The sequence below is a fragment of the Chenopodium album genome, chromosome 27 (assembly GCF_948465745.1).
Source record: "Chenopodium album chromosome 27, dcCheAlbu1.1, whole genome shotgun sequence".
Lineage (NCBI taxonomy): Eukaryota > Viridiplantae > Streptophyta > Magnoliopsida > Caryophyllales > Amaranthaceae > Chenopodium > Chenopodium album.
The window spans coordinates 3,145,259-3,156,195 of NC_137860.1; positions in this window are offsets into that span (position 1 = coordinate 3,145,259).

Genomic DNA, 10,937 nt, shown 5'->3' on the forward strand with positions numbered 1-10,937 from the left:
CATTCATGGCTTTGTTTTTATTCAAGCGTTTTTCAGCCATGGTTTACAGTTTTGGGGCTCAACCAAAGAAGAGGTAAGGCTTTCAGGCTTTATGGAAGAGATGGGGTGGTAGTTTGATCAGGTTGCTAGGGGCTAGTTTGGGGTTATATCAAAGTTGGGTTTCTTAGGGTGGAGGTAAGAGCAGGTTGGGGTTTCATCCGGGTTACTATGGGAGTTTTCAGCGAGGGTGGGGCTTGTGCCTTGGGGTTTCGTTGTTTTATTTCATGATAATAAAAAAGTCGTTTTTATTTTTTAAAAATCGCTGAAAAATCGTAATATTCCTGACAATTTTTTCTTTTATTTATCTTCAACCTAAAATCATGCACATAACTTCAACATTCAATAATGGCGCTTACTCAAGAATTAATATGACTAATCAAAATTATACCACAAAATAAATCATACCAATTCTAATAAAGTAGCAACTAATACCAAAATTATTATATAAAATCTAAAATAAAACGGTTTTTTGTATACTAATAATTAAATAGATTAATATTATAATTTAAAAAAACATTGAAGCATAAATGTCTTCAGTCTTATTGATTTCTTATATACATTGGTAATTTATGGTTGTGTTTTGAATGAATAATGAAGTTGAAGATGAAGAGCATGTTCTGATTTACTAAGCTAAGTTGAACTGAACTGAATTGAATAGAACTGAACTGAATAGAGCTGAACTAAACTGATTTAAATTGAACTAAATAGAGCGGAAATGTATATTTAATGAGAGAAGGAAATTAGGAGTTGAACTGAACTGATTGGAGCTGAATTGAACTAAGCTGAACTAAATTGAAATTAGGCTGAAGAGAACAGGCCCAAAGTGCGCCATTAAAGATGGATAAAGCTATCAAAATGGGGATAAAGTTTTTAAAATGAGGATGACGTTGTACAATTGTTTTTTTTTTAATTTATTTTGAATGACTAACTTTAATTTTATAATTTTGGATGATTGTTCATAAATTATTTTATTATAACTTGCAAAATAAAAATTACCCTCTAAAAGTAAGAAACTAAACAACACTTTTGCTGCCTAATCGCTGACTTGTCATGACTTAACTGATGTGAAAATTAGATTTTTGTAATGTTTCAAAAAATGTAATATTGATAGGCTAAGATTAAGCAACAAACAATATCAATGGTTTAGATTTAATATCTTATTGTAGTCGAACATAGTCGTCCATAGTCGACAACTAAGCTAGAAAATAGTTATAAGTAGATGAAGCCTATGCGATGCATGGTTTGGTTGTATTTTTTTAAAGTAAATATTTTTTTTGTATTTATGTGATCAAATTTGTTATTTTATTCGTTGTACTAGTATATCATTTAATATTTTTATTTTAATATAAATTGTGAGTCTCCTCTCATTCGTTATATATTTTTAAAAAATTCCTAACCTCAAAACTCGAGAAAAAAGAAACCCCATATATATATATATATATATATATATATATATATATATATATATATATATATATATATATATATATATATATATATATATATATATATATATATACATACATATATATACATATACACATACATATATACATATACACATACATATATACATATACACATACATATATACATATACATATATGTATATGTATATATATATATATATATATATATATATATATATATATATATATATATTAGACATAACATGTGCAAAAGCTTGATTATGAAGATCCATTTTGTAATACCACGTGTTAGGTGTATAAAATTGGCAAGATATATACTACCTCCATTTCTTTTTAGTTGACACGTATTCCTTTTTAGAAAGTTTTTTTTTTAGTTGACACGTTTTTTTTTTGGGTAAATTTTTTACCTGCATTTACAAGCTACCCCACTTGCTTTTTTATTCTCTCTCACTCTCTTTCCTCTCCTTAATATATGTGCCTAAATCAAACGCGTCAACTAAATAGAAACGGAGGAAGTATTGATTATGATACAGAAATATTATGCTCAACTCTTCCAAGTTTCAATTGCTCGAGACATGTACTCCACTTATACAATATTTTAACAAATTCAACTTAATCATATAAAACACTACGCAAGTTAAAGTGTTGCATTAAAAAAAAAATGAAGGAAGCATATTAATATTTTATCGGCAAGATGACAATGAGTATACAAGTGGACATTGGATTCATTTGCCACTTGAAGTGAGAACAATAGTGAAGACTGAAGAGAGTGAAGGAGAGTAAGGGCCTGTTTTGATAAACTAAATAGAGCTGAACTAAACTAAACTGAATGAATTGTTTGTGAGAGAAAGAAATTAGGAATTGAACTGATATTAAGTTGAAGAGAATAGGCTCTAAGTGAGATCTGAAATTGGCCTGGTAGCTACAAAAGGTGACAAAGCATTGATTGAAAGATCACCACAGAGTCACACATTGACACATACATACTGTATCTGTATCTGTATCTGTATCTGTCAAAGTATTTTTATTTATTACAAAATCTGTGATAATGAGTAAAATTTAAAAGCCACAATTATAGGTACTAACGGGCGTCAAATACGGTCCGTACTCCCTACGACCCTACCACGTGATTTGGGCTAAATAGTACTCGTATTATGGCAATGAAAGCTCTAATTTAAGTGTAGGTCCAAAGAATAAGCATTGGTACCACAACCCCACCCCGACCCCATTATCGCGCCGAGCTGTCAACGTACTTAATATGAGTCTCATTTTTAGATTTTTAAGGACTATCATTGTCACCATCTTAATCTTTTGCCTCCCTTGTATAAAGCTTAAAATAACTACTACGTAGGTTCTCTTCTTATTAATGCGATTAACATTCCAGCACCTTTTTGGTGCAGCATGTGGCCTGCTACCAACTCGGCAAAAATAACAGTGACACTCACGCGTATTTTTAAGTAACCCTTAATTTTAACTAATTAACCCCTATTACAAGTAATTCCTAATTTTAAGTCACCCCTAAATACTTGCTCTATTTCTCCCTGCGTGGAGTTTTAGAAAAAATTACTGCAAATAGATATGAGTATAATAAAATTTCAATGCAAATATGCATATTTGAATTGATATTTTATTATACTCGTATAAATTAAATAAGTCATCGAACAATTACATACTTAAAATGCATTAGACATATAGGCCACTTTCTTTCAAAAAAAAAATATGAAAGACCCTAGTATTAATTTTCCTCAAAAAACTAACCATCTGCGCTGCGTAATAATTCCAAGTGAAGACAAAAAATAAATCAAAGAGCATTTGTGTTAAGACAAAAATAAATTTGAAGAAACATTTTGTGGAAAGTCAATGTCATTGTTGTTAGGGATGTCAATGGGGCGGGGCGGATGTTGGCCTTCCCATCCCCATCCCCGCCTAACATTTTCATCCCAATCCCCATCCCCATCCCCGCGGCGGGTCTAATATTCATCCCTATCCCCGCCCCGGCGGATACAACTCCAAAACCATCCCCGCCCCACCCCCACTTGGATATTCATCCCCGCCTAATCCCCAACAAATACCCGCCTAATCCCCACCCAAGACCCACCAAATTTCCGTGTCTCGAATACACAATCCTACATCTTATAATATTAAAAAAAAAATTCTTAATATTACACACATTTTTGTTTATAATATAAGTGTAGTACAAAATATTATAATTAATATTTATTTCACGTAATTATTTTATAAAATAATATAAAAGTATATAGATGTGGGTATGAGGTGGGGATGGGGCGGGGCGAGGATGGGGCGGGTACAACTTAAAATCCACCCCCGCCTCATCACCCAAGACGGGTATCGTTTTCATCCCCATCCCCGCCCCACCACCCGCCAAACCGAGACCCATCCCCCCCCCAATTGGGGTGGGGATGGGGCGGGTCTCCTACTTGACCCGCCCCACTGACATCCCTAATTGTTGTCATTATTATAATCAATTATTGCCAATTTTGGAACCTTTTTCCGCCATAAAAGTTACGTACCTTGCAAGTAGCAAATCAATTGGTGCGACAACTGACACTCGACCAGTAATGCAATAAATCAATAATGCAACGAAAACGCCAACTCGTTAACACTAATTGCATGACATTAACACAAGCACCAACTCCAAAATAGGGTTAACTTACTTCTCTTTCCCTCAAAAATATATATATATATATATATATATATATATATATATATATATAAAACCATCAAATAAGGTCCTATTTGATTCACCTTATTTTTGCTGAAATGAAATTATTTTTACTGAACTGAACTTATTTTTAATGAACTGCACTTAATTTTACTGAACTGAAATTATTTTTACTGAACTGAAATTATTTTTATTGATTTTCTATTATAATTCTTCTTTTTGAAAACTGAATTTTACTGAACTGAACTTATTTTTACTGAACTGAAACCTAAATCAAACACGTCAACTAAATAGAAACGGAGGAAGTATTGATTATGATACAGAAATATTATGCTCAACTCTTCCAAGTTTCAATTGCTCGAGACATGTACTCCACTTATACAATATTTTAACAAATTCAACTTAATCATATAAAACACTACGCAAGTTAAAGTGTTGCATTAAAAAAAAATGAAGGAAGCATATTAATATTTTATCGGCAAGATGATAATGAGTATACAAGTGGACATTGGATTCATGTACCACTTGAAGTGAGAACAATAGTGAAGACTGAAGAGAGTAAAGGAGAGTAAGGGCCTGTTTTGATAAACTAAATAGAGCTGAACTAAACTAAACTGAATGAATTGTTTGTGAGAGAAAGAAATTAGGAATTGAACTGATATTAAGTTGAAGAGAATAGGCTCTAAGTGAGATCTGAAATTGGCCTGGTAGCTACAAAAGGTGACAAAGCATTGATTGAAAGATCACCACAGAGTCACACATTGACACATACATACTGTATCTGTATCTGTATCTGTATCTGTCAAAGTATTTTTATTTATTACAAAATCTGTGATAATGAGTAAAATTTAAAAGCCACAATTATAGGTACTAACGGGCGTCAAATACGGTCCGTACTCCCTACGACCCTACCACGTGATTTGGGCTAAATAGTACTCGTATTATGGCAATGAAAGCTCTAATTTAAGTGTAGGTCCAAAGAATAAGCATTGGTACCACAACCCCACCCCGACCCCATTATCGCGCCGAGCTGTCAACGTACTTAATATGAGTCTCATTTTTAGATTTTTAAGGACTATCATTGTCACCATCTTAATCTTTTGCCTCCCTTGTATAAAGCTTAAAATAACTACTACGTAGGTTCTCTTCTTATTAATGCGATTAACATTCCAGCACCTTTTTGGTGCAGCATGTGGCCTGCTACCAACTCGGCAAAAATAACAGTGACACTCACGCGTATTTTTAAGTAACCCTTAATTTTAACTAATTAACCCCTATTACAAGTAATTCCTAATTTCAAGTCACCCCTAAATACTTGCTCTATTTCTCCCTGCGTGGAGTTTTAGAAAAAATTACTGCAAATAGATATGAGTATAATAAAATTTCAATGCAAATATACATATTTGAATTGATATTTTATTATACTCGTATTTATTTGCAGTAATTTTTAACTAATTATTGAGAGGAATTGAAAATTAAATAAGTCATCGAACAATTACATACTTAAAATGCATTAGACATATAGGCCACTTTCTTTCAAAAAAAAAAATATGAAAGCAACTAGTATTAATTTTCCTCAAAAAACTAACCAAGGTGTGCAACCTTGCTTTTGAAATTTTTGTATTGGTATGCTTGAGGTTTTTCACTTTAGAACTCTTTTTTGTTCATATTTTGCTATCTCTCTTCTTTTTTACTTTTCATTTTTTTTCATTCTTTTTTGATAAGTGTGGGCAATCTCGATCATGCGGTTTATCACTCACTTGGCATTTATGTTTCTTAGGCACGGTACCAAGCACTCGATAAGAAAAGCAATTTGAGACGTGTTCATATCAAAGATATTTTCATATTAAAGACATTGCAACACTTTCCCTTTTTCACATTTTTATTAATATTTGCTAATTTTTGCTTATTTTAATATTTTGAATTACTCAAGCTTTTGTTCCAAGGTTAGGTAGATGTGGGTTGAAGAAAGAAAGGTCTATCGTTAGACGAGGCTCAAAGTGGTTTATCAAGAAAGAAATTATTTATTTGAAATGGTGAAGATGATATCATGGCTAGCTATAAGGGGTGCCTCATATCATTGGTATACCTTGTGCTTTGTTCGACTTTTTTTTTTTTATTTTTTATTTTTTTATTTTGCTATGCAATGCAATGATCATATGCAAGAATGAAATGCTCAATTTATTAAAGGGGAAAAAGAAAAAAACCTACAAAATAAAATCTAAGGGAAAATGAAAGGTGCCTATGGTAGACCTATTGGGGAAAGGAATAAAAGAGAAGAACACTACAAGAAAATAACATTTTCGTAGCAATTATTTTAACCTTTAGTATCGATTGTAATTGCAACAAAAAGTTTTCCCAACGAATGGTCATTCGATACAGTATCCCCCGTTGCCTTAGCCTTTAGTAGTAGTTTTCAATATCGCTGGGGTTGGTCTCAATAATCGATACGAAAAACTACATCCAATCATGGTGATTATTGTAGCGATTACAATCGCTATAAATGTTGAACTCATTTTCTTCAAAAAAAAAAAGCATGCATATGATCTTTATAAGATTCGAACATGCAACCTCAAACTCTTAAAGTAAATGTTTCACCAATAAGCTATGACATATTTTATGTATTCTTTGTCAAACAATATTTATATATCTAGTGTTGAAAAGGCTTTTCATATCGATTTTTGGGATTTAGTGGCGATTGTAAATGATACGATTTCTAAAAATCATATAAATGTGTAAAAATAGTGTAGATATGTATTATTATGTTTTCCGTATCGATTTTATATGGGAAAACCATGGCGAATGTAAAATGATACGACTTCTTTAATTATTTCACAAACATACTTGCATATTGTAGCAAATGTACAATCGCTACGAAATAATCGCTACGAAAAGACATTTTTCTTGTAGTGGAAGAAAGCATGAAATCTCGGTAAGAAGCTTGCCTTGTGTTTTGTCTCACCGTTACTCTTTTTTTTTTTTTTTTTTTTTTTAAGATTGTCAATCACATGACTCGAACTCGACTCAACATGCATAGATGGAGAAAGATCATGGAAGAATGAGGGGAATAATATGTATGGAGAAATCATGTGGAGAGTGGAAAGATGATGTGGATGGAAAGATACGGAAGAAGTAGGAATAGAATGGACCCCCAACTCAAATGACAGAAAGACGACTCATGCATGAACCTAAGACATGGTAATGGTGACATATGCAAAGTGTGTTCTAAGACTAGTGAGTGTAGGTGATATGTTAAGACTTGTGTCATAACCATGTGACTAGACTATGAGACTAGATTCGAACAAAGACTAAGTTAAGACCTCACATATATGCACTAAGCTGGACTGGCTATGGTATTTTAGTCATAACTTTTGATTTGTGATTCTGATTGGGATGAAACTAACGCGTAAGGAAAGATAAAACTCGGCGCTACAGATCCATAGGTTGTACCTAGGGCTGTGCACCGGTCCAAAACCGGACCGGAACCCGGAATAAGCTATTTTTAAGAACCGGAAACCGGACCGTATTCTGCCGGTCCGGTCCCGGTCTGGACCTGTTTAATACGGTCCATTCCGGTTTTGGACCGGTTGGGACCGACTGTACCTTTTTTTTTTCCCTGCATTTTAACCTGTTTTTTTAAACGGTTTAGCCTGTGTACTTTTTCTATCATTTTTTTTAACCTGTGTACTTTTTCCCCAAAAATATATAAATCACAAAATTAAAAAAAAACCAAACATCATACACACTCAATACATCCGATTTATCCAAATACAAACCAAAACAAGTACCAAGTTAAATACAACACCAAAGTAATACAAGTTTAATGAAAAAGAGCTAAGTTCTTCAATCTTTGATAATTTCTCCTCTCCATTTTTCTATCAATTCTACATCACCGCTCTAGCAAAAATAAAAAAAAAAAAAAAAAATCATCAACGTTAGAGATTAGAAGTTTAAAGATACTTTAAATGAAAATAAAAGTTGGAAAACATTACCTCCAAATCTTAAATCATGCAAAATAGTTCACAAAAATGACCTCATGATCTCCATCATCAACTTCCACCTCTATGAAAATGCAAGTAATAGTGTAAGAAATACCTTTCTCAATCTCCTCTAAATCTTTTACTTTTTCTTCAACATCAACTTCCATCATTCCCTTTGGTTTAAGCCAATCTTGAGAGCAAATCAAAGGTTGAACCATCTTTCATATAAAAAAAATAAAAATTAAATAACAAAGCCAACATAGAATATGAGAATATAAATATGTAAAAATAAAATAACTTAAAGCAAAAAACATTACCTTAGGTGTCAAAGAACTCCGAAAAGGATCGAGATGGCGACCTCCCGTACTAAAGGCGGATTCCGATGCAACGGTAGACAATGGAATGGCTAATATGTCACGTGCCATACGTGAAACAATAGGATAACGATGTCCATTTTGTGCCCACCAAGATAAAGCATCCCTTTCTTCTTCCTCCGGCCCTAATTGTTCATTGATGTATCTATCAAACTCACTATTTGCAAATGCATTATCCGCTCTCATCTTTTTAATAACTCTACCCTTAACTTTTGCAAAATACGCCTTATTCTTACTCTTTTCCGCCACATCAACATCTAAATCAATTGGCACATGATTTTCACTGTGGCCACTTTGAGGAATGAAGGAAGAATACAAATTTTTATACTCTTCAAATAAAGAGTAAGTAAATTGCTTTACTTTAACACCAAGTCTTGTCCCTTCTTCCTCTCCATACATATCCCTAAGTATTTCCTCAACAATACGAAATTTGGATTGATGATCAAGAATGGCAGCAACATATATAAACATATTCATATTAGCCACTTTTCCCCAATACTTATCAAATTTTTTCTTCATTGAAACGGCCATAGCTTGAAAATTCAAATCATCACTTTTTTTCCCATTCATTTAGCAAATCATAAATATATGCAATGTCAAACAAATCTTTATTACTTGTCACATAAAGAGAACCAGAGACATTACGAGTCAAATGATAAAACTCCTCCAAAAACAAAACTAACCTTCCCACCTTGACCCAATCATCATGGTCAGGAGGTTTTTCATTATCTTTCACACCTTCTCCATCGGGAAGTGACACCCCACCAATAACTTTTTAAAATTTCAAAGCTGATTCCAACATCATGTAAGTTGAATTCCATCGAGTAGGGACATCAAAGCATAAAGAAGATTTGCTTTGTATATTAGCCTTTTGAGCAAGATCTTTGAACCTAGCAATTCTAGCAGGAGAATTCTTGATATATTTTACAGCATGTCTAACCCTATCAATGCACACACCATGCTCTCTAATACCATCCCAGACAATAAGATTAATAATATGAGCTATGCATCAAACATGAAGAGAATTTCCATTATTAACACATCCGGTTCGTTGAACCCTTTTTTTCAAATGTGCACAAGCAAGATCATGAGAGCTAGCATTATCAACTGTAACAGTGTACAACTTATCCTCAATACCCCAATACTCTAAACATGCCTCCACTGCTTTACCAATGGCCTCACCCTTATGACTAGAAATAGGACAAAAATTTATAATTTTTTTTATTCAATTTCCAATCACTATCTATGTAATAGCTGTGAGACACATATAGTTGATTCTTTGAATTGAGGTCCAAGTATCAGTTGTGACACAAATTTTTTGACATCCCTCAAATGATTTTTTAAGTATTTCTTTTTCACGATAATAAAGGCGTAAACAATCACGAGCAATAGTAGTACGACTAGCTAGGGATGGTAAACCCAGGACAAGCAACTTCCACAAAATACTTAAAACCAGGTTTTTCAACATGTTTGAATGGCAGTTCATCAGTAATGACCATACGAATCAATGCTTCTCTAACCTCTTTAAAATTAACAACCCCACACTTCAGTTTTCCAGCCTCATTTTCATTATCCCCGGGTTGAAAATTCAATTGAATTTGCTTACCCTTACCCTTGTCTTTATTTTAAGGATTACCAAAACAATTTTCAGAATGGTTTTTAACATTTTTAGTACCATTAACATTGCCATCAGCAGCAAAAGTTTTTGTACAAAACTTACATTCAGCACGTAGTTTGCCATCATCATCTAAGTACTCAATGTAGTTCTTCCAATATTCAGCCTTCCTCTTGGTTTTTGTTCTAACCAAATACTTCCGTCCCTCCGTAAGTGTCTTGTCCGGAGGCAAGGATTGCCGCAATAAATTAATATCAGTGTTGTTAGCAGCATCCGAAAGTGTATGTGCCGTTTGATCAGAAGAGTATATAGGTGCCCTTTTGGATTGGGAGCTCGCCATCTAAAACATTATATTTAATTATATGTTAAGAATATAATGCATTATATGGCGGAAGGGCAGAATCATAAAACATTATATTGAACATGCAACTGAATACAACATTATATGGCAGAATACAACATTATATTTAATACTCTGACATTATATAACATTATATGGCAGAAACCGCAGAATACAACATTATATTTAATTATATATCCCAAAAATATGGCAGAATCATATGAATAAAAACAGATTAAAATCAAAAACATTTTTTAAAAAGAATTGAACATACAACTGATGCAAGCAACTTACATTGCATGAATATGAATCCGTTGTTGAACAATTGAATGGTAATACTCTGAAAACAAATTAAATACACATAATTACATGATTTACATCAAAAAATGCCTATCAATTTATTAAGTAACAAAAACAGAAGAAAAAAAAATTCAAAAAAAAAAACACAAACCTGACTTTCGAACTAGAACAGGAGC